At 43.5% G+C, this 23,974-nt stretch overlaps 1 long non-coding RNA gene across 1 annotated transcript in view; it reads right to left on the bottom strand.

Moving 5' to 3' along the window:
• Nucleotides 1-22,984, bottom strand: part of LOC102548249 (uncharacterized) — a 43,684-nt gene extending 20,700 nt beyond the window's left edge. Inside the window, exons 1-4 of the long non-coding RNA XR_005505188.2 lie at nucleotides 22,901-22,984; nucleotides 16,251-16,385; nucleotides 8,003-8,058; nucleotides 7,218-7,378 (exon numbers count right to left, since the gene is read on the bottom strand). This is a non-coding gene — a long non-coding RNA (uncharacterized LOC102548249). The remainder of the gene's footprint in view (nucleotides 1-7,217; nucleotides 7,379-8,002; nucleotides 8,059-16,250; nucleotides 16,386-22,900) is intronic.
• Nucleotides 22,985-23,974: the final 990 nt, after the last annotated feature.

A 23,974-nucleotide genomic window follows, 5' to 3' on the forward strand; every position in this document is an offset into this window, starting at 1 on the left:
AAATGAGTGCACTGGAGGCTGCCAGAAAATGTCATTAGCAAACACACACACACACACACACACACACACACACACACACACACACACTCACACTCACACTCACACTTGTCCCTGGCTCAGGAGTGGTAGTGAGGTTGGTGGTAGCCCGGGGCACAGGAGAAGTGGGAGATGAGTGAGTGGCACCTGTGATAAGGTGGGTGGCAAGGGGACAGCACTAAGTATCAAGAAGCAGCAACTGTGATTACATGGTGTTGGTGTGCTCACTCCTATGTGAAACTGAATAACAAGATTGCTAAAATGAAACATAAAAATTGATATGCTCACTGAGTAAGAATAATAAAAACTAAAATTGCATCCATAGTAGTTCATTCAAAGTTTAGTAAAAAGCATTGCCTAGGAGGAAAAGATCTGGAAAATATCTAAAGAATTTTTGAAAGCAAAGGTATATAAAATTTCAGGTAATTCAAAAATTTATGCGCTATTGGTTTCAGAAAACAGCTGGTATTTGAGGCTAAGAAGCTAGACACATGAGATAGAGCCACAAGTGTATAAATTAAGCTCTCTACGCATAAGATTATAATGTGTGAGCCACCTAGGGCTCAACCTAGGGCTAATAAATCATTAGAGAAAGTTCTCTCACATTCCACATTACTCACATTTAACTTGGTTAAAAAGTCTAAGGCACAAATGAGTTTTAAGACAGAAAGACTTTTTCTAAACGTCAGTATAAAGAGAGTGGACATGATGGCCCAGCAAGTAAAGGCATCTGCCACCAAGCCTGACTACCCGAGTTCAATTCTCCGGATGGAGATAGTGGAAGTGAATCAGCTCCTACAAAGTTTCCCCTGTTCTTCATACATATGTTGTGACATGCATGCACTCACATACGTGAATACACAGACAGAATAAATAAATTGTTTTTAAAATCAAGAGACTACATGAGAAAAGTAATTCATACTTTTCTCCATTAAAGTATGTTGTCAAAATTCACTATAAGCAGTGCTAAGGGACTCAATAAGGAAAAGCATGTGGATAAAACTTAAGTCATTCTCAGCCTTGGATAATTGGCTCCTAAACAAACTCAGAATGGTTTATTTTGGTTAATAAAATAACTCAGTGTGAAGAAGATAATGGGGATACTGAAAAATTGATGAAGCTAATGAATAGGTGGTTCATTGAAAAAGAAATGCAAATTCCCAATGATTATGAAAATTATGAACCTTATAAAAACAGCCGTTACAAAAATAGAATTCCATTTCTCAAATTAGCAGAGTTATTTTTAAAATAGCAACCAGTGCCCTTGGGGGTGGGGGCACAGATGGCCAATGGGGATTGTTCCAATATACTGTGAGAAAAGCTAAGACAGAAAGCACAGGGTATGGCCAAACCTCTCATCTATTGTTGGTGAGACTACCCTTCATCAGCATAGACCCTTGAGAGGATCCCAGGCTCCTCTGTCCAAGACTTAACAGGCTCTAAGCAGATATTTAAGGGGTGGGAGGTCAGCAAATTCTACCTGCCTTGCGTCATATATGTGGGCCCTTGGATACATGCTCAGACCCCCTACTCCCAAAGAATAAAGGGGAAGAAAGGTTGGGGGTCATTCAATGAGCACAATGTGAGTGACAGAGTCATGACATGTGGTAGCACTGGTCTTGAAGGATGGGAAAGCATCTTCTGTCAAGAGGAGGGCAGAGAAGATGGTGAACAAAAGGTCCCAAAACTTGGATATGGTGTCATGAGATGTCTGTGACCTGCAGTATGGGATGCTAGGAGGTAGGAAAGGAATAGAAAGTGAGCACCGATAGATAAAAGCCTATCATCCCTGAAAAGTCTGCAAAGTGGCCCAGCAGAGGCACCACTAAGGCAGCAGGGTCCCAGCCCAAGATCAAGCTGTGCTAGTTGTCCCCAGAGGAAAGTTGAGCCTGCTAGTCCACTCTTCCAGCCTTCACAGCACATGCAACACTTCTATGGCTCAAAGAAGACATCTTACAGCTCTGTTGTTGCAGAAGAAGGGGTGAAACTGTGGCAAGCCAGGAGAGAAGTGGTAGGGTTTGTTCAAAAGCATTTTCAGCCGTTATCGAACCTCCAGAAATCCTGAAGCAAGCCTGGTCCACAGCTGTTTAACTGAGAGCTGCCAGCTCATGTCATCAACTACAAATAAAGGTGGATGCCAACTGAGCATGGATGGCAGAACCCGTGTCCATGTCCTGGCTGTAATGGTGATGGGCGAGTCGCTAGTTCTCCCTGAGCCTCAGTTTCCTTGCATGTGCAAGGTGATTAGTAATAACCTTTGAGTTATTACTAATGAGGGCTCCTGAGTAGGTAAGATGGCATTGTGCATAATACATGAATAATACTTAATTATTACTGCTAATTCCAGAACATGCTTACATTTTCTGGGGCATCGGATACACTGTAAGAGAAAAGAGCTAGGTGTGTGCTCCATGATTATGACTTGAATTACTGTCTCTACTTGTCCCAGCACCCATGAAGATGACGTCAAGGTGATCTCCTAGTTACTGAGAAGATAATTCAACAGAGATGCTCAGTCTCTTGAATAAGTTCTCAAGATGATCTGATGCAAAAAAAAAAAAAAGAATTCTATTTCCATCCCAAATCCCTTCTGAGTCTTTTCTGTTCCATGAACCAGGCTTCCCCAGGCATGAATAGCTAGAAGCTGTTCATGCCAGTGCCCCTGTGCACCTGCTGCCATGGGAACAGGGCTCCCGCCCCCTCAGTACGCAGCCCTGGAACACAGTCCTCCTTCAGCTGGCCATGCTGACCCAGCCCTGGTCATAACCAGATGTGCTATGTCTGAGTTCCAGACAGATGCAGGTCGCAGGCACCCTGTGACAACGATGTCTCATAACCAGTCACTGCCTAGAGAACAGGGCATTCAGGCTAAATCGTTGAGAAAAAGAAGCTGCATGTGCCTTCCCTAAGGGGAACTCTTAGGGCAATATGGAGAAAGCTTCCAGGGTCCCTAAAAACACAGTAGGGTAGGAAGGAATATTGGGAAGCACTTTTATTTAATGCTGGCATTTGACCCTGGTGTCTCACATATACTGAGCCAACATTACCACTGAACTGTATTCCAAGCACCTAGGGGGATTTATCTCACTACAGATCCTATAATGCTTCCTTTAGGCACACAAAATAGGAACAAAGGATCAAATATGGTGGGTCCCAGAGACCTCTTTGTGTGGTGTAAATGTGCCTAGGGGTCCCTAGGCACTTTTTCAGTTCTCTCTCTCTCTCTCTCTCTCTCTCTCTCTCTCTCTCTCTCCTCGCTCTCTCTCTTTCATGGCTGTGTCATCCACTACCATCAAGACTGTCATGCAAGGAGGGCTTACTGAAGGCTGGGCCTTGTCCTAGGTGTCCTATGTGTATTCATGGGTACAGTAACACAGAAGAGAAAAGCCATTGTCTCTCGCTGACAAGAATTAAGGCTCAGAGTGAATAGGGCTCAGAGTGCTCAGTCAATGTCGCGAGGTCAACTTAGTGTCTACTTCTTCTTTCTAGAGTGACTCTGGGGAGCAAAAGGACAGTGTCAGAGAACTTTTTATTTGAAAACTACCACATGGTGTGATGCCAAGGTGTGGGGTACAGTGGGTGTTCTTAGGTGTCATTCAGGAGGCAGGGGCTAATCCCATTCTCCAAGGTGGGTTGTATTTTCATCGAGTAGACTTCCTCAGGCTGGCCTGTGTTTCCGGGAGCTTGGCCTACTCTTAAAGAGCCTTGGGTGTGTTGAAACTCTGTAGAATTCAGGGGAAATCTCTGCTGGGTCACAGCCTATGCATCCGTCCCCTGGGAGTTTCCAGGTTTGTGCGGGCGCAATATCAATCATTTTTGTTTGAGAAGAACTGGCCAAAAGCCAATGTTCTCTTTCCCCTGCCCAGGCTGTGGGTAAGAAAACTCAAAAGATTACTTCAATAAAAGGAAGAGAAATTGCTTAAGCCTGATTGTCTTGCACAGAGGCTGGCATAGAGAAGGAAGGGCTTGCTCCATGCCCAGTATGGACAGGAGTTTTAAAGTCGTCAGTGCACTTGGCTCTTCTCCTGATGGAACATACTGTCCCCATTGTACAGAAGTCAGAACCAAGTTGGCCAATATCGCCCATGAATGTAGAACGAGAACTTTTTCTTCTTTCAAAGCCAACACTTTCTTCACTGCCTGAGATTCCCTGTGAGGAGACAACACTGGGGAGTGATACAGTGTGCACTGTGAACCTAATTGCTCTGTGACTTTGGGCAGATTATTGAATCTCTCCGAATCTGTTTCCTCTGACAAGAGAAGAAAAATAACCGTAATCCACCTAATATGTGCACCATAGAGCACTGTGAGTGTTAAGTGGGTCAAAATGGGGGAATTATTAAGAACAATGTACCACCCCAAGGTCAGAGACCGATTATAAAACTTGATTCTAGAAATGTTTTGTTGTCCTGCTAGGGATGTGGTATGCTCAGAAGGAAGGAAGAGGAGACTTCTTGAGCAGTAATTCAGACTCTGTGGTAAATGGATACTTGAGATTCAGAGCCTCACAGTTCTGACAGGGATTGAGTCCCAGTCTGGATAGGGCTGGGAGGGCTCAGCCCATGCATGTCCTGAGGTCAACTTGGCAAGTACTTCTCCTTTCTAGAGCATCGTGACTCTGAGGATCAAAAGAACAGTGTCAGAGAAGTTTTTCTTTGAGAACTGCCAGTGTCCCTGTGAGTGAGGATCTTGAAGAACATATGAGGAAACTGAAAAGCAGAGATGCACAGCCTCATGACGACACTGAAGAGAGATAGTGAACTAGAATGCCAGCCCTGATGCCAGCATCCCCACTCTCTCCCTGTCTCGCTGTAAAAAGAGATCAGCAGCCCAGCCTCAAAGGATATATGTATCTGTGTACTTCCCTTGTGCTTGCTTGTGATGAGGGAGGCATCCTCCAGGGGGAGGGGGGGTGCCATCTTATCTGTGCTGCCTTATTTGACAAATATGCTGTTTCTTGACCAGGCCTCCCATTTCAAATGCTTAAAGCATAAAGCAGGCTGGCAAATGGGTAGATTCCTACAGTAGTTCAGGTTTGTAAGACATGGATCTTTGTGTTTGTTTATAATCTGCCTGCCTACTGTGTGCTCGGGCTAGGATGAGAAAACGACATGGGGGGGGGACAACGGAATTAGTTATATGATTAATGAATGCCTTTCACAAGCAATGTAAGTTACCACTCAACAGCATTCCACGATGCTTAAAGTACCATGGGGGCTCTGATTTTAATAGACGTTAACGAGGTAAAGAAGGGCAGGGTGAAGAGCATGAGAACAGCTAAGTCCTATAAGAGAAGGGGTACACACAATTTGAGGGACTTCCAGGGTCTCTCTGTGTGTTTAGAACAGGACTTCTTAGATCCTTTACACTGTAACCACAACTATGCAGGTTTAAAACATACAATGTCTATCTAGGCACATAGTATGAATGTGTATGTGCATATTTATATATAGGTATATAAGTACACAGATCAATCATTTAATGACAATAAATTGTGGGAGACTACTATCAAACAATTCTTTGTTCTATATAATTGTTTAACCATTTATTAAAACTCAAAGCAAGTTTATATACGAAATAGCTATGCTTGCTTATTTTTATATAAAGAACTAAATCTTGCCTGAATATTTGACACTGCAGGACATGGGGAATCCCCACTGCTTTCACATCTGATTGATATTCTGATTTTATAAGTGCTGAGAATACCATTCTATATCAATATGTCAAAAAAGTGACAAAAGTATGTTTAGGGCCACTTTATAAACTATTAGTAATTCTGTCATAATCCAAAGTCAAAAAATGCATTGAAGGATTTTTCAGGGAGCACAAGTTAGCAACTCAGAAAGTAAATTTCAAACTCAAACATCCTAAGACAATTAAAGAAATAATAGTTTGATGCTTCCACATTGAGGAAGGACGGAAGCAAAATATTAAAAGTCTTTGTTTTCTTAGCTAATAGTTGGGCTTCTAGATAAGCAGAGAGCTTTGTGTCTGAGCTCAGAACAGAACAATTCAAAATGCACAATAGTCTGGTGTCTACTGGGTTGTTTGCGGCAGCCATCATTAACACTGGAATGAGAGCATGCACTGGGGAAAGTGCTCATGTTGCCTGCTCAAAATCCTACAGTGAAGTCACACACTGCTATGTCGGGTGGACAGAGTTGCCAGAAACAGTTCAAATCCATTATATGTTTGATTATGAGTTAATGTCTGGTCATTGCACATTTGGAAACATTTTACTATTACCTAAAATTTTAGCCCCCCCCCCTTCTTTCAACTATATGTCCCTAGGAGCTATGGCCTAGGGCGCAGAAAAATATCAGAGCTGAAGGAGGCAAAATACTAGTAAATTGTTCTTTCTTCTCAGAGAAAGTGGAGATTTATATTAAAAGAATGGAGATTTTTTAATACAAGCTCTAAAAAAATTCAAGCAATTTGTTTAGGTTATGGTTAATACAATTGCACCCATCCTCCCCATCCTCCCCATCCTCTCCATCCTCCCCATCCTCCCCATCCTCCCCATCCTCCTGAGGGGAGGATTGTCTTGATCAGTCTCCCACTTGTCAGCTGACGCTAAGTGTTACTCAGTGGCTGTGGGGAAGCTGAGGCTGCCATGCGGTCATCGTCGTCGGTCAACCTGAGTCCACAGTAATGAGCATTGTTGTTCATCAGCAAGACAGGCCTGAACTGTGCTGCAGCTGTCTGTCTGACTGGAGCTGTTGAAAGCCCTATGGGCATCAGCCTGACCATTCCGAGTCACAACCAGACCATTTGGTATCTGTGGGAACGTGAGCGTTTTACTTAGGAATTTAGCATCTCAGCCTTCCTAAGCTGTGAAAGAGCTATAGGTCCCACCTTCAGGCATTTCATAGCAACTATAGAAGCTCAGACATTTAACCATCTATCAAATAGCAGCTTCCATAGTAAGGCACTTCGTCAGTATGTAAAGGAAATGTGGGAACACAATCACCGAATATTTAAAGTTGGAAATATTTTAGAGTGAGCAGGCCAATTACTTCACCTTTCATAGCAGATACTCTACTCGTTTGTGTACTATAGAAACTCTTAGTATGGGGACCTGCCAGGCAGCACGTAGGCTGTGTTGAATCAGGCTTCCGGGGCACTATGCAATGTTTTGGAGGACACAAGTTAGCTATGGCATTGGCTGCTGTATGGCAAACCTTTACTGAGGCAACTAGGAGGGCAGGCTTGGACTCCAAATTCATTTATCAGTTTTGACAGGTGGGTTGTCTGTACGACTCCTTCGCCACGTAAGATGATGTCGAACCACAGATGCAGCTGTATATTAGACACAAATGTTTGAGCCGGCCACTTGGGATTCCTGCAAAGGGAAGAAAGAGACCATCCTTCACACTAGGGGAGAGAGGGGGTCAGGGGTGGGGAGTGGAATGCTAAGGACTAAAAGATTTCTTCAGAGAGAGAGCTCAATGTGAACCCTTACACCCAGATACCCTCGGGGTTTTATCCTAAGCCAGAACTTCTCTGGTGGAGGGCTTGACATGGAGATGATAACCAGGGAACGATTGAATCAATAATCTATGAATCTAAACTGCATAAGTAATGAATGGGCGTGGGCTCAGTGTGTTCAAAAAGCTTGTAGATCTGAGGAGCTTAATCTAAATAAAATATTCTTTGCAGAGTACAGAGTAAGATTTGGGGAGACTGAAAAGAGACCGTTTCTCACTTTTCAAAATGCTGGGCTTCAGAAATGCTAATTTCAAACTATTACACTGGGCCAAACCCTAGAGACTATTTTCCCAAGCATTTAGTCATGGAGAGAGTCATTACTAGGACTCTGATCTGCTAGGGTCACTAGACTGCCTTGGCAGGAGTCAGTTAAAAACAGTGTATTTAGATCTTTGCGGCACATTCTTCAGCTGTGACTTGAGGAAGTTGGGTGGATGATAAGGTTTCGGAGTCGTCACCGTCACCATCAAACTCTTACCTGAGTCTATTGGGGGCTCACAGTGCAGCGTACTGATTGTCTGTCCTGGTCAGCCACTAGGATAAAAATCAGAGGAACTTTGAAACACACCGTATCTGCCCCATCTCAGAGACTTAAAGTGTATTTAGTTGGAACAGACAAGACTCATTCAAGTACTTTTAAAAAACTCCCCAGGGTTCTAATGTACAAAGGTTTAGTACGTTTGTCTTAATGTCCTGTTCTTGGCCACAACTAATTTTTACAATATTTTTTCTTATTTCTTTTAATTTCTTTTATTAGGTATATTTCTTTACTTCTTACATTTCCCCGGTTTCCTGTCTGTAAGCCCCTATCCCTTCCCCGCCCCCTCCCCATCCATTCCCTTTACTGCCCCCTCCTCATATTTCCCTGCACTGGGGGTCCAACCTTGGCAGGAAAGAAAAGATTGGAACCTAAGAAGTCTCCTGAGTTATTTCTGCATCTACTGAGCTCGGAGTGGGAGCGGTAGAATTAAGGTTTTTTATAAACAAACATGGATGCTACCAGGTGGCACAGCAGGTGCATGTGCTTGCTGTTCAGGCAGAGGCCCAGACTACATGCTGGCTCACAACGTCTGTAACCTCAGTTCCAGGGGTCTCATCCCCTCTTCCGACTTCTACAGCCACTGGGTATGCTCATGGTAGACATACCTATGTTCAGGCAAAACAAACAAACAAACAAACAAAAATCCAACCAACCAAACAAGCATACACAAAACCTCATACAAATAAAATAAAATAGGTAAATCTTGAAAGATCATCTAAAAGAAATGAACAAGTAAGAAGCTTCCAAACTTCTAGAGAAAGAAGTAGGAAAAGGCTGGAGTCTCCTGGTAGAGCTAGTGTGCCAGTTAGCTGAGTCATCTGTTGATGGATTAGAGCTAAAGCGGACACAGCGAGGATGCTCAGACCTGGTACTGCATCAAACTCTCCTCACCATGCTGGAAAAACAGAAATTCAGCATAGCCTTTCTGACCTAAGACGGTGCTGAAGTGGGAAACATGAGCTTCAAGCTGCATCGTGACTGACTCTGGCCTTATCTCTGGTGTGGTTATTAGTGTCAGCTTTAATTTTACGTCAAGACGGAAAATGAAAGTCGCTACAAACATTTTAGAGATAGAACCGGAATTCTGGAGATATTATGCAGCTTGCCCAAACACATAAACGTTAAAATGGTAAAAGTGTGCCTAAGGGATATTTGGGGCTTTATCTTGTTTTTGAGATGAGAACTTGATATATATATATATATATATATATGTATATGTATATATATATATATATGTATATATATATGTGTGTGTGTGTGTGTGTGTGTGTGTGTGTGTGTGTGTGTGTGTGTACACACACACACACACACACACACAGTGAGTGCAGGGTGGCCCTTGAACTCATAACCCTCCTGCACTCTTCTGTCTGGTAAGGACTTCAGTTGTTTTGTTTTGCTTCACAGGGGAAGAAGGAGGGAGAGAAAGAAAGAAACAGGAGGGGAACAAGAGAGGAAATGAGGAGGGAGGGAGGGGGAATAGAGGTGGAAGGAAAGGTGAGTGGGTGGAGGGGAAGCAAGGAAGGAAGGCAATCCCTGTTTTTCTAGAGAAAAAGAAGCCTGAACAGGCTCTGGCCTGGTCTGTTCCACAGAAGCTGATTGTGTCTGGAGGGAAATCCCCAAGGAAGCTTCTGGGAAATCCTGAGGAAGAGGTCCACCTTCAGGAGCGACGCTGGATTTTTTTTTTTTTTCAGTAATCCTGAGGCTACCTCAGAGGTGTTTGTTAACTGAAAAGATTAATTCAGGAAGTGACCTCCCCTATCAAGAACAATGTTAAGGGCTAAGACTCTACGTTTGTGGGTTTTGTTTTTTGTATTTTTTTTTTGACACAGAGCAGCTTTGGGTTATAGACATAGAGGCAGGCGATGAAGGCATTCCACAGCAAAATGCAAACCTTTGCAAAGAGTTAACTTGGAAGGGCCCTCTAGTGTGTTCTGTGGCTGGCTCTTGTCTATTTGAACATGAAAAATCTCCTAGTTAGGTTTTGGCTACCAGCTTGCTTCTATTCTCTGTCTGACTCTCTTCCTCCTCCTCTCCTTCCTCCTCCTCCTCCTCTTCCTCCTCCTCTTCTTTCTCTTCCTCTTCCTCCTCCTCTTCCTCCTCCTCTTCCTCCTCCTCTTCCTCCTCTTCCTCCTCTTCCTCCTCCTCCTCTTCTTTCTCTTCCTCTTCCTCCTCTCCTTCCTCCTCCTCTCCTTCCTCCTCCTCTTCCTCCTCTTCTTCCTTCCGGTTACCAGAATGTGTCCCCATCCCCTGTGTGCTTGGATTGTGCTTTACTTTTACTCTCCCAGCATCCCCATCCCACAAAACTTTCATCACATGTGATGGAGTTACCTCTCTCACTACTGAGCACCGGGATTATGTGAGATGGCACCCAGTACGCACACAGTGAGCCACAATTTATCTCGGTATAAGAGAGACACGTCAGAGAGAACACAGCTCCACCAGTTCTTTAGTGTGAACTGGGTGCCCATGGGAACTAAGAGAAGGTCGTATGAGGTATCTGAAGGGAAAGAGCACCTTGTCTACTGACGATGGTAATTCAGAGCATGCTCCAGTATGGCCCAGTAACATCTCCAAGCCTCAGTGGCTACGTGTTGCAGGGTTCCCAAAACTGGCAGACTGCTTTCTCTTCCTCTCAAGACCAGTCAGCTTGGAGAAAAAGAAGCAGAGGCCCAGTCACTAGAGACACATAGCATGCTGAGGGATGGAGCCTGCTCTAAATGCACCAGGTATGTGATTTCACCAAGTCCTTGCAACCAGGGACTTTACAAAGGAGGGAACATAAATTCATAATTCTCAAATAGTTCATCCAGGGGAGTCAGTTTTCCTACCCGAAGGCAATTCACCTCTTGACTTCCTTGGGACACTGGGGAAACTTTAGGAATGTCAGAACAAAGACCTTTAGGAAGGATCCTCTCATCCTCAGACTCCCAATCCACAGCTGTGTCGAAGCCTCCCCTGAATCATGATAACTGCTTTCCTTCCCTTCTTGTGGGAGTTTTTGTAAAGGGCAAATTTAGCCTCTGGACTCTGCACTTTTAATTGTGAACCAGACTGCAGATTCATAGAACTTTGTGTGCGTGGATCTCTAGGGACAGCATGTGCAAACACCAGCTGCAGCTCCTTTCTCCCACTCTGCCTTTTGAAGGGGTGGTAGCCCCAATCTGAGGACCTGAGCATGCCTTCCCACTTCTAAGAGGGCATCTGCAGTCTTCCAGCCATGGCCCAGATGCCCACGTCTCTACAGGCAAGGACGAGCTCTCCTTGCCAGGCCTGGCATAAAGATACCTTCCATCAGGGCAGGAACTGCCCTCAAGTGATGGTACTAAAGATATTAGCTGTCCCTGTCCCAAATGAGTTCGACAGTTTCCTCTTCCTGGGACAGAGGCTGCATGCACTCAGGTCTATTTCTTTTATTGGTGAAGAAAAACAAAAACAAAAACCCGTCTGCATGCTGCTATGTAGGGAAGGAGTCGAGAGGGCACTACATGTATATCCTCTAGGCTTGAGGCAGGACTTCCCATCCAAATTCCTAGCCAGGCTCCTGAAGACATGTCTGATAGAACTGTGTAGTGTCTCAAGCTCCAGATCTTTGTCACCTGCTCAGAATGAGGTATGGCATTCGCTTTACAGCCTACTGAAAAATAATTGACTTAATCTGCTATAATTTCAAGGTCCTCATTAAAGAACTCTCCAGAGAGTGTCGATTAAAGGTGTGTCACAGCTTCCTTTGATTACATTTGACCTTTCTTGATTACAGGTGCCAATTCCTTATAATTCAACCTAAATACAGCAAGCCAAACTCAGACTCACATCAAAGTTGCTTGTAGGACCCTTGGTCAAGTTCCTTTGAAATAGACACAGGGAGGAATATGTACCCAAAGGTCTCTTAGTAAGCACTGTCTGGGACTATAAGGAAGGGAACAGGACTGGCAGACAGACATCACCTGTAGGGAGACAGATGCTTCAGTCCCTGCCCTGGGGCATCTCTGCACTTGGCATAGCTCTTTAGATTGTCCTCAGTTCATCTCTTTGTTCTTTGTAAGTATGCATATACTGGCCTCCAGGGAGTCGTCTATGTATCATCTTGGATAGTAAGTTCTCATTGATTGAGAGAGGTGAATTGTTTTTGTTTGTTTGTTTTAAATTCTTTACATATGTTACATCCTGACCATAGTTTCCCCTTCCTCCACTCCTCCCAGTTCCTCTCCCCCAGATCCATTCCTCCTCTGCTTCCCTTCAAAATAAGAAAAGAACAGCAATTCCAGGGATATCGACCAAATATAGCATAAGAAACTACAATCCAGCTAGGCACAGCCCCTCCTATCAAGGCTGGAGATGACCCAGTAGGAGGAAAGTGGTCCCAAGTGCAGGCAAAAGCATCAGAGATACCTCCCACTCCCACTGCTAGGAGTCCCACAAGACCACCAAGCTACATAGCTATCCAGAGGACCTAGCTGAGACCTACACAGGATCAATGATGGTTGATTCAGTCTCTGTGAGTCCCTATGAGCCCTGCTTAGTTGATTCTGTAGGTTGTGTTCTTGTGGTATCCTTGGCCGCTCTGGTTCCTAGACTCCTTCATTCATTTCATTGACTTTTTTTCCATTCGGTTCTATCCTAGGCCTCTGGGGTGCACAGCCCCTGGTTCCTGGCCATCTCTGCAGTGTCAGGTGTGAGTTCCCTCTCATGGTGTGGGTCTCAAGTTGAACCAGTCATTGATTGATCTCTCCCACAGGTTCAGTGGTGCCACCATTACCCCAGCACATTTTTCATGCAGATGTATTTAGGTAGAAGGTTTTGTAGCTGTGTTGATGTCCCAGTTTCACAACTGGATGGCTTTCCCAGTTATCGACCATGGCTACTCCGGACTCTGCATCCCCCATTACTAGGCAACTTTACTAAGGTCACTCTTGTAGATTCCAGGGAGTTTCTGCTGGGCTAAGTTTCTATATTGCCCCTCAAATGTCCCCCAATTCCAGTCATTTCTCCCAGCCTGGACCCTCCTGTTCCCATTCTCAGTGACCACAGTTCATTCTATTTTATTTCCCCTTCCCAGGGAGATCCATGAAGCCCACCTTGAGCCCTCCTTGTTACTTAGCTCAGAGAGGGGAATTCTTAAAGAGGGTTTTGGTGATGGGGTGTCAGCAGCCAACACTGATCATCATCACTGAGACACTGAGGGCCTTTGGGTGTCACACACTAGGATCTCCTGTTCCAGCAAACTCACTCACTTTCAGGGAATGAAAATCCTTCAGATCCTAAATGGGGATCCTAAAAGAAAGCAGATGCCCAGGAACTGTCCAATAAGGTGAGAATAAGGTAAAAACAAGGGGTCATGTGCTCAAGACAGCAACCCTCAATGTTTCCCTTCTCATAGCAATTCATGCTTGCTGAGTACCCATTGTCTGGTCAAAGTGTCCATGCACGTTGCATGGACTTGTATATTACCAGATAGAACCCCACAGCATCAGTATTATCATCTTCCTTTTCTGATGAAGAAAATTGAGGTCCCTGATATTTTCAGGAGCTTAGAAAAGGGTTTAATTCATGTAAAATGTATTTGCCTCTAATGTCTGTCCAACATACAGACTGTTTCCCTAACAGCTTTCTCTTTACTGATTCAAACTTATGTTGCTGCCCTCAGGGGAAAGCCCCATTCTCTGCCCACCCAGCCTTTACTTCAAGACAATGGCTTTTTCTACCACAGTGTGAGATTCCTTTCTAACTCACCTCAACTAACTTGTTGGCTTGATTTAAAAAAAAAAAAAGAATTTTTACTTTATTCCAACCAGAGGTCCATAGAATACAGTCCTTTGAATAAATATGATTTCAGGCATTTAATATATTGGGGGCCCACTATGTGCTGACTATGTGTATATATTCTCTTAGACATCCCTGGAGGATGAGTGTTTTTATCCTGGCTTTATAAATGAGGAAAACAGAGGCTTAGACAACTCAATAACTTCCCCCCAAGATCAAACAGCTTGGATTTAAACACAGATCTGCCCTGCTTTGACAGAGCTATGTTCCCTCCCTCCCTGTTATTAAACAAATATGTATTAAAGGCCTACGTGCTGCCAGCACTCTGTAGGAATGTGCTGGGAGAAAGCTGTGTGTGGGACACGTGCGTGCCATGCAGCCTTCCTTGCTGTTGTGTTCTGGAGAAGCAGCTACAAACATGGGGCTCACAGAGGATTTGAGTGAAGTGGTCAGTGAGGAATGTGGGCCAGCAGAACGTGGTTGCTTCTGGAAACAGCAGCTGCTCGGCCACAGCCGGATGTTGTTACATGAGAACGTCAACCCAGATGGCCCCTTCCTTGCTTGAAGAGTAGCCACTAATCTGTATTTTATGGGAAATATCTCAATACCTTAAAATTGCAGGCTTCTCCAACCCTGCAATCATAGTTAGAGTGAATATAACAAGAGGCCTGGGTGGGAGAGCAGCCACAGGAGTCACCAATGTCATCTGACCCTGATGCTGAACACCAATTCAGATGAATCCAGATCTGTCTCATGTGGAAAGATCTAATTGGAAGACTATGTGCACTCTTACCACATTCAGAGATTTTACCCATATTCTAAGAAGCTTCACTGATCTCTGTGTCTCAAAGTTTTCTTGCCAGAGGACCCCGCCAGCCTCTGCAGGTTCTTGCTCTCGATCTTCAATGCTCCATTCTTTCCTGAGACTGAGTTATCCCCTGACCTTCTGGCAGGAAATGGCTTGATTGTTGGTGTTTGCAAACAGCAATACAAGGCTACGTGACCAACGCTCACAACCTCCTGTCCCTTCTCATTCCTACTGCCACCAGATGGTTCTGAGATAATGCCACGTCTTTCCTGCAAAAAAATATAACATCCCCTAACCATTCTACTAGCCCATCTGACCACACGAGGAAGGCAGTATGTCAACACCACCCACTCAACATCCTTGCTTCCCCTGTCTTATCTTTTAAGAACGAGTAAGAGGCCATGTTCTGGTCACATTCCAAAGAGTCAATCATATACCATGCTGAGTGTTCAGAGGCTCACGTAGACAGTATCAGTGTGTAGACTTAGAGTTCCGGCCCACCCAGGGATGTTTGTAGTATGTTTGGGACTGCCCTGTCCCTACCAAAATTACTTGTGATGCCAATCTTACTCTTTTTCTCAGATGCTTCTATCATAGTCTTTAACTATACACATCTAGTTTTTGTATCTTACAATGCTCCTGAGAGGCAAACCTCCTCACAGCCTGTAGTCCCAAACCAGGCTTCAATCTCTTCTTCCAGCCCCTCCACTGCCCTTCAGCATGATTCCAATACCATTGAAACACCTCGAGCTTTGCTGATAACATAGAAGATACTAATCAGCAGTAGGTAGAACAATGCAGTTGACCTGGGATTATGATGAGCTAGAAGAGGAAACTTGTTGTCATTTGAAATTAGAACCTTCTAAAGAGTGAGCAGCACTCTAAAGACCCTAGATAAATCTATGGACACCTGAGTACGTTGTTTGACATGGGAAGAAGTTGGAGCCTAAAATCATATATTTGATTTACAAATCACCAACCCTCCAAACAGGATATATGTTTTCATCTGAAGGTTTTTCAAGGGACTACTTTGGATCATGAAATGAGAAGCAAATCATTTCTATTCTCATTTTACAGATGTATCAGAGATGGTGGGATATGGGGATCTTCACAACCACGAAAACTCTACCACATCATTAAAAGTGTCTCGCTTGCATGTCAAGATTCTACTGAACCAATAATCCTCTTCACTATTTGACCAATCTAGTCTTGAAATGAACCTATGTGGAATAAATAACATGGGGACTGTTTTCTGCTTCTATTGCAAGCAGCAACTGAGGCCACTCTGAGATCAAACTAGACCTGCCACCTAGGACAAAGTCTATTTGATGGCCACTTCTCTGGGCTTCATACTTACATAGGAAGCTCTATCAGCTCTGAGTTATGTCTCTAACTTGTTTGGAATATGTACAAGTCAATCATTCTACAGATTTTCATAAAAATGCAAAGAACTAGTTTAGGAACCTGTGAACTTTACAAAAATTTGTGTATCTGTTGAGGAGAACAGTGTTGAATAAAGAGGACTATCCCATAAACCAACAGGAGGATAGAGATGGAAGCATTATTTTAGAGGCGATGTGTCTTACAAGGTCATGTGTTGAATGTAACTTGCCTCACCTGAAGATGGGCCAGATTTGCTCCCCCTTGTCTCCCATTGGTGCTGTTGACTCTGTTGATCAGCAGTGATGTCCTTTGACCTGGTCATTGGAGCAGCAGTCTTTCCACACCAAATGGCCTCTCCTGTATGGCCAGCTGTAGAGGCATGGAGCAGATGACTTCAGATGGAATTTCCAATTCTTGGAATCAAATATCAAAGAAATTCCAGGCAAAGAGATTACAACCTTCTGTCATTTCTTCATCAATAAGCATTTGCTGAGCTCTAGTAACCCAGGCAGTAGGCCAGAATTTGGAGACACAAAGTTGATTAACATGAAACATAGCCCTGAGCTGAGTGCCAGCTTTCTTCCTTGAAGTGAAATACAAGTCCCACTAGTTTCTATTGGTATCAGGAATTGCCTTCAACAGCAACACTGGTTGGTCATTGTTGCCGTGGCAATGGTCATACATTCCCAGTATTCCTTTGGTTCAATTCCCAACTCCACCTGGGAGTAGTTATGTCACATTCCAAACAAAAGGCAGATTTCTTCTGCCCTCCCTCTCTCTTTTTCTTTTCTCTTCTCTCTTTTCTCTCACCCCTTCCCCTTGTCTCATTCTCCCATTAAATCTCTCTACATGGAACCATGTTGGTGTTGGCTTAGTGTGCTTTATAGGGACCGGTATGGGCTGATATTTAACAATAGTTCCTATCTGGAAAAAGGAAAAGAACATTTCCCAGGCAGTCTCTCATCTGTGCTCCATGAAACTCACAATAACTGATAGGCCCACTTAACACAGGGCGCTCAAGGGGTTTGGCTTATGTCTAAGAATTTTAAGGATGGAGCTGGTATTTGAAGGACGCCAGCATTTCATTCACATTGTCCTTAGTGTGTGATGTCTGTCCTTGGAATTCAGTGCCTGTCTCAAGCATTCATGTGAAGCACACTGATCCTTCTGCTGTGTTAGTGCCTCCTCCCTCACACCCCCCTACAGGCTGTCTCTAAAGCCAGGCTGAGGTAAATCTTGCCCAGACAAGGTGAGATTCATCTGAACCCTCCAAGGAGGAAGTATGTACCCAGAGGGAGAGCCATGCACAAACCCTGTCAGATTTCAGGACAGTTCTGAGGATTTTGGAGTTTTGTTCTCAGAGACTATAATTTATACAGAGGGTTTTTAGCTTTCTACTTGGGACCAGATGGCAATTATAATCCTCCTCCTCCTCCTCCTCTTCTTCCTCCTTTTCCTCATTCTCCCCTTCCTCCTCTTCTTCTTTCTCCTCCTTCCATTTTCTCCCCCATCTCTCTCGTTTTTCTATGTAGAGATAAAAAACAAATCAAACTTGTAATAGTTCTTAAGAAATGTTGAAAAATAACTCATCAATGGTTGTAAATACTCCTCCATCCCCAGAACACATTGAACTCATTCTCAATAGTGATATTGTTCCTAGGGTTTGTTTCTGAACTCTAAAAAAATGTGATGTTTCTGATAGCTATTGATAGGTTTAAATTAGTATTTTCTGTACCTCTAGTGATTCAAATGTATCTTTTTAAAAGTATATCCTTGTGTCTCTCCAAGCCAAGTCAGCTTGGGTCTTAATAAATCCCTGACAAAGTAATATTTCTGGCACTTTTCTTGCCTGTCACTGTGGATTCTACATACATCATACTCTGAGCTTGTTTATTCTAGGAGTCCTCAGGGTGTGGTCCATCTCATACAGACTCTTGAGTAGGAGTCTTGACTGTCATTTTCTTTGTCTCTTATTCTATGTCTCTGCCTCCCCATCCACAGGGAGTTGTGAGATTTCTAAATCTGGTTCTGAGGAAATGCTGTGAGTTTCCACAGATTTTCAGTATATTCCCTTTCTTCTTAAAGTGGTTAAGGGAGATGTAGATGATTGCAGTCAGCAAGTGGTCTAACCCTGTGTAGTGCTTTCTATAATGGTTTCTGATAAGAGGCTTTTACAGGTCGTGGGTACTGTAGGGGGTCCTGAGGGGAGGCATCATTACTACCTTGCAGTCAACCTCTTCTACTCAGCCTCTCTCACAACAGCTAAAGGGCTGCCTTTATTTTCTGCCTCTTTGATGACAGATGAAGTGAGTTATCACTTCTCACCATGACCCCACCTAGGACATATCACTGTCTATGTTTTATTCCTCTCTTCTCTCCAGCCTACATTCATTTGACTTCCAGGGAACATCTATCATGAACCAACAATGAGAAAACAAATATGCAAAGTCATTCAAAGTCCCCTCTCAAACATTTAGTCTCCTCAGGCTATTAGTTTGTTGTTGACTACTAGAAGGCCCTGAGATACTAGGCATCCACAGGAAAGCAGGGTGATGTAATGAGTGTGTGTAGGCTTTGGACTCACACTACTTGGCAATTTGGCCAAAGTATTTCATCCCTTTAAAGTCAATTTCCTCACTTATAAAACAAGATTAATAGTGACTCTTATGCAAGGTGCCTGTGAAAATTAGATAAAACAATACCCATGAAGTACTTAACAGACTGCCTGCTTCTTTGCAACAGTCACCAAATTGATTCAAGAGAAGTCTTTCTGAGGTTGTCAGGAAATCCTTCACAGAAGGAAGAAAGCCTGCAGGATCATTTGAAGGAAGTATTCTTAATCTAAGACAGCAGGTGCACCTGTGCGTCTTGTTTCCTAGTCAACACTATTCATTTAAAAATGTTTCTTATAACATCCTGACATGCAGGAGCATCCTGTTTTTATTCTTCTATTTTGCAAACAGAGAGGAATGTCAGAAGTTAATTAGCCTAGACATACTAGGTTTCTTGTTTACCCAGTAGAGGCCTTCTGTGAGGAAAGACTACAGAACAGCCAAAGGCAGTTCCTCCTCTGTGTAGAACCTTGTAGAGGACACGGAAATACAATGCTGTGAGTCACCATTGGGTGCCAGCTGGTATGAGTGAGGATATGGAGAAAAGCACATCCTAAAGTCAGAAGAGAGCCACACTGCAGTGCTGGGCTACAGCTAATGGAGTACTGACCTGTTGCAAAGCAAGAGGGATAGTCAAAAAGACCATTCTAATAAAGGTTAATCAATGCCTGGGGCTTCAAAAATGAACAGAATTTCCACAGCAGATGCAGGTGGAGAGCAGGAAGGGGTGCATACTAGGAAGAGGGCAGAATAGAAGCAATGCATGCTCTAGTGAAGATCACACACATTCGCTCACTCATTGGGCAGAAAGTTGGTGTGGATGGCCATGAATGCTAAGGTTTTAGGAACTTAGTGAGATGGGAGTTCATCCGACAGACAACTTGCAGTGATCAGTTGGTTGGTTTGGGTTTGCAGATCTTAGGAAGAAGGTAGATGGGTTGTAATGCATGAAATGAAATGAAACGAAATGAAATGAAATGCGTGAAATGAAGGATATAGTAATGGAGGGCATACTATAATGGGTGAGAATAAAGGGTAGTGTAGTAGAGGTGAGAATTTAAATCAGAAGTCACTGCCATCATTTGCATATAAAATTCACCTGGCAAAGGATTAGATGAAAGGGAGGTCATATCTGAATAACCACAACCCAATTTTTGTCTGGTTCCTGGAGACAAACAAACATCTACAAGGCCTAAGTGCAAGTGTACTCTGCTCTAAAGTATTTTTGACTTTGTTGCTCACAGACAACCACTGACAGAATCACCTGTGTCAACCTACCAAATCAAAATGACCGGGAGGACGACTCCTATCAGAACTCAGTTAAGCAAGTCCTCTTGACGACTGTCAAGACCCGTTTGAAACCACAAGAATACTTATTAGAGATAAGTTAATCTGCTATGTCAGATTGGAAGTGTGGAAGCAGTATTCACACGGTCACATGACTTCCCCAAGGTCACTTGATATCTAGGACTTGGGTGAGGGCCTCCAGTTCGTAGCTTGACTCTGCTGTTCTGTTCAAGTTTGATGTTTGATCGATTTTGCAAAGATTCTGCTCTATTTACTGTCTGAGAGGGGAGCCAGAGAGACTGAACTTAAGGCATTTAGGTCCGAATGTGAGTACATTAAATGCCTAGCAGGTTAATCTTAATTACCAAGGCACAGCTGGACAATTTTGTAGAGAGGCTGATGCCACTGCCTGGTGCTGTCTTCCCATCCTAACTCTGAGACCCTTGGCACATGGCTTTATGGAAATGTCTTTGATAAGAACAGCCCCCAGCATGTGACCACAGGGAGGGTTTTCAGATACACAGTAACAGGGAGAACATTTGTTGAATTTATTACTCCAGATTCATACAACAAGATTTGTGGGTCCTCAACTATGGATTCCCATGCCATCTTCTTTGATGAGCAAAGTTGTCTAAAAGTTTTTGTAGTGAGGCTGGAGAAAGAAGATCTAGGTTCAGAACATTTCCTAGATTTATGATTTAGGACAAGTTAATGATGAGATACAGGGGTGAACTGGGTTTTTTGTTTGTTTGGTTGGTTGGTGTTTGTTTGTTTTTTTGTTTTTCCAAAACTGGATTTCTCTGTGTATCCTTGGCTGTCTTGGAACTTGTTCTGATAGCAGTTGGCCTCAAACTCCGAGATCTACCTACCTCTGCCTCCTAAGTGCTGGGATTAAAGGAGTGTGCCACCATGCCCAGCCTAACATGGTATTTTATAGGTTAAAAACAAACTAAGAGGAAAACACAGAGGCTCAAACATTATAATCCATGTAACATCACGCAACACCGTAGATCTCGAAATCTTTATTTCCTCAAAATGAGATTAAAAACATATCCACTCTGTTTTTCTCACAATGATTTCACTGGTCTCAAATAAGGAAATACATATGGAAATATACCATATAATTCATGTAAATTTCAGGCATTTTGAATCTCTTCTTTCTATGTGATGGTTGAAGTCACACACATGTGTATTACATAAGACTGTCAAATCTGACACATACACACACACACACACACACACACACACACCACATGTACAACATGAGACTGTCAGATATATGCTAGGGACTAATCAGACCTCATTTCCATGCCAAAGCATAGCTACTAGCAGGCACCTCACTGTAAATGTATCTGTGACTGGCTCCACAGATGAGGCTCTGAGCAGGATTAACTCAGAGAAGGAATAAGTTTATATGCTCATTTCTAGACCATGCTGTAACTCAGCCTTGAGGTGTGCTGGGGCCATGCCCCTGCAGTAGTGCTGACCACAGTCTGGATTCAGAAACCCTGTCAGCTACTGGCTGTCTCTGCACTTTTCTCTGGTTATTTACCTCAAAGTTTCTGACAAGCAAAAAGTGGTTTCCCCATAAGGTTGCTACACTCCAGGGCAAGCCTATAGCCTTCCTATTCCACTCATGACAAAGGCTTTATATCTGTACTCACTTAACGACAAACTGACCAACTCTCCCTACCTTCAGAACAGATATGAGCAGAGGGGAGGGTTTCCCTCAATGTTGTTTGTGTTTTAGGACATATTGTTAAAGTGTGTGTGTGTGTGTGTGTGTGTGTGTGTGTGTGTGTGTGTGTGTGTGTGTGTGTGTGTTGGAAATATGTACCTGTGATGTGGATGCAGCTGCCCATAGAGGCCAAATTGGAGGCCCTGGAGACAGAGTGAAAGACAGTTTCAATCTGCCCAACCTGAGTACTGGAACTAACTTGGTCCGTCTGGAAAAGAAGCAAATGCTCTTAACCATTGAACTATCTCTTCAGCCACAGAATTATTGTTTTACCATGTGTGGACGTGCGTGTACATATACCACATGCATGTAGGTCCAGAGGCTAGAGAAGAGTGTCAGAATCCATGAAGCTGGGGGTGAGCCTCCTGACATGGTGCTGGAACTGAATTCGTCCCCTGGAAGAGCAGCAAGTGGCCCTAACTACGAAGCCCATTTCTCTAGCCCATTAGGATATAATTTAGAGCACAAGCTAGCTAAGAATTGCACTATACACATCGGAATTTTTTTAATTAAAAAAAAATCAGAGTTTGAAAGAGAGCTCAGCTAATAAAGGCAGCTTAAAACAGGATAACCTGAGTTCAATCCCTGGGACTACGTAGTAAAAGAAGAGAACCAATACACACAAATTATCCTTTAACCTTCGCATGTCATGGTGAGTTCACACACACAAACACATATACACACACACATGCTCATGCACAAATACATATGCGCACACACACACACACTAAATAAAGGTAAAATAGTTCAGTTTCCTTACACCCTTAAAACCCAAACTACAAAGTCTTGCTCCTGTTTCAGCATCTCTCAAAGTCATAATCCAGGTGCTCATTAAACTCAATCTAATCAGCCCGCAAATCAAGCCAACTGACTTAGAATTATTTTGCTTAGTATGCTCAGCAGGCTGTCAACAAGATTCCCATTGCAAAATAGAATTTGGAAGCCACTGCAAAGCTCTTCAGCAATGGGGTCATTTGCACTTTGTAAACAATCAGTTACTTCTGACTCTCATGCATTTGTAGTCATTTGGTTTCTATGCTTGTTCAAGACCATTGAGATTTAGCGTTCTGCATAGAACCTAAACCAAGAGATTAGAGTGCTCACAATAGAAAGCCCCCTGACACTTCCTATCATAAACCCTCACTCTTCTCTCTTCCTGCCTCCCCTCTCTCCACAAGCTCACAGCAGTAAAGTGTATCTATTTTTAAAGTTCCATTCTTACATACTTAAAACTTTAGAAACATTACCTTGCTTGGACATGTTGCTGTACAAGTCAAAGTTCCTGACTGATAGGCGAGGTGCAGGAGGGGTCTGTGGTGAATGCGTCAATGGGAGGAAGGAAGATGGGCAAGGAAAATAAAGACAAGACATGAAGGCTCCATAGGGTGTGGTACCAGGAGACAGACGCACACGTTAGGTTTGTTCCTAGCTCTGTCTTTAATTCAGTGTGTGACCTGAGATGAGTCTCATCTCTCTGTAGACTACATGAAACTCACCCAGAGCTAGGCAGACCTTCCCATTCTACATACACGAGGGTACTAGAGATGGAAGGTATGTGTGCTATGAATTATTGGGTCCCTTGGTACTTTGACTGTGATACTGCCCATGGGGATCCTCATCACAAACTTCTTGGAGAGATATTAGGCAGTGTAGGAACTCAGAGACAACCCTGAAATCCCGTTTTAGGGCACATTACCCACAGTTCTCCAGGGCAAAGCTCAGAGTGCAGACAAGACTGAAGGATGCCTAGGTAGGTCTAAAGATCAATGGGACCAGTGTGACCAGCTCTGTCTAGGGCACAGCCAGTTGAAGATGACAGAATGAAGAAACATGATTAGGGCCATAGATCTAGATGTCCATTAAGTGGGCAACAGGCTAGCTTCTGGGCAACTACTCTTACAATGTATATGGAGATAGAATATACACATTAGAACATCATTATATTAAGATGCCATCTGCAGGAGCTTGCATATGAAAACTGTTTTCAGTATAATAAAACACAGAGAGCTGGAGAGATAGCTGAGTGGTGAAGACTACTTGCCGCTTTTCTAGAGAAAACCAGTTCAGTTCTCAGCACAAGGTCAACAGCAGCTCGCAACCACCGAACTCCAAGTCTAGGGAATCTAACCCCTCTGGAGAGCTAAATATACTTACACCACACATACCATACACACTCAACACACACACACACACACACACACACACACACACACACACACACCTTTAATAAAACAAGTAAATAAACATCATTTGAGGCAGATTCAGCAAAGGTTATACTATTAGCTTCTGCAGCTTCAAATTCTGCAATCCTCCAACTGGTT

This window comes from Rattus norvegicus, chromosome 5, assembly GCF_036323735.1.
Source record: "Rattus norvegicus strain BN/NHsdMcwi chromosome 5, GRCr8, whole genome shotgun sequence".
Lineage (NCBI taxonomy): Eukaryota > Metazoa > Chordata > Mammalia > Rodentia > Muridae > Rattus > Rattus norvegicus.